We start from the raw sequence: 796 nt of genomic DNA, 5'->3' as shown, positions 1-796 counted from the left end.
CTCCTTCTATTTGCCGGAACGAAAACAATAACCAGGAAAATACGAACCCTTCTCTCCGTCGTGCTTCCCATGACGTTTACTGCAGACATGCATGGCCTGTTCTGGGGCTTCCGTGGCAACTGTCGTGGACTGAACACGAGTGCCACCCCCGATCCATATGTCGGAGGCCCAGCCCCCGGGGTGGGGGGAGCGGGAGGTGGTTAGGGTGAGGGGTCCAGTGTGTGGGACCCCACGGTGGGCTCAGCGTCCTTATAAGGAGCAGGCGGGACCAGAGCTCTGTCGGCCACGTGAGGACAGGGAGACGTGGCCACCGTGGACGAGCCAGGAAGTCCTCCCCAGACAGTGGGTCGGCCGGCAGCTTCCTCTTGGACGCCCAGCCTCCAGATCTGTTAGAAATGAGTGCTGACGGGGCGCCCGGGTGGCTCAGTCGGTTGAGCGTCTGACTTCGGCTCAGGTCACCATCTGGCGGTTCGTGGGTTCGAGCCCCGCATCGGGCTCTGTGCTGACAGCTCGGGGCCTGGGGCCTGCTTCGGATTCTGTCTCCTTCTCTCTCTGCCCCTCTCCCGCTCAGGCTCTGTCTCTCTCTCTCAAAAGTAAATAAACATTAAACAATTTTTAGGAAGGAATGTTGCTGCCGAGCCCCCGTCTGTGCTACTCTGGTGTAGCGGCCCGTCCTGGCCAGCGCTCGCGCTCAGCCCTTAGTCCGTTCAACACCGTCCTGGCGCACGGCCTGGGTGCGGTGGCCACAGAGCTCCGGGCTCCGGCCACACGGCACGGGTGGGACACGCCCGGTCCT

General features: G+C 62.3%; 1 non-coding gene across 1 annotated transcript; it reads left to right on the top strand.

Moving 5' to 3' along the window:
- Window positions 1-412: 412 nt before the first annotated feature.
- On the top strand, window positions 413-497 carry TRNAR-UCG (transfer RNA arginine (anticodon UCG)). The gene has a single exon. It is a non-coding gene; the product is annotated as a tRNA-Arg (tRNA).
- The last annotated feature ends 299 nt before the right edge of the window (window positions 498-796 follow it).

The sequence above is a fragment of the Panthera pardus genome, unplaced genomic scaffold (assembly GCF_024362965.1).
Source record: "Panthera pardus isolate Hobbes unplaced genomic scaffold, ASM2436296v1 HiC_scaffold_24, whole genome shotgun sequence".
Taxonomy (NCBI): Eukaryota; Metazoa; Chordata; class Mammalia; order Carnivora; family Felidae; genus Panthera; species Panthera pardus.
This window is presented reverse-complemented; position numbering and strand designations above follow the sequence as displayed.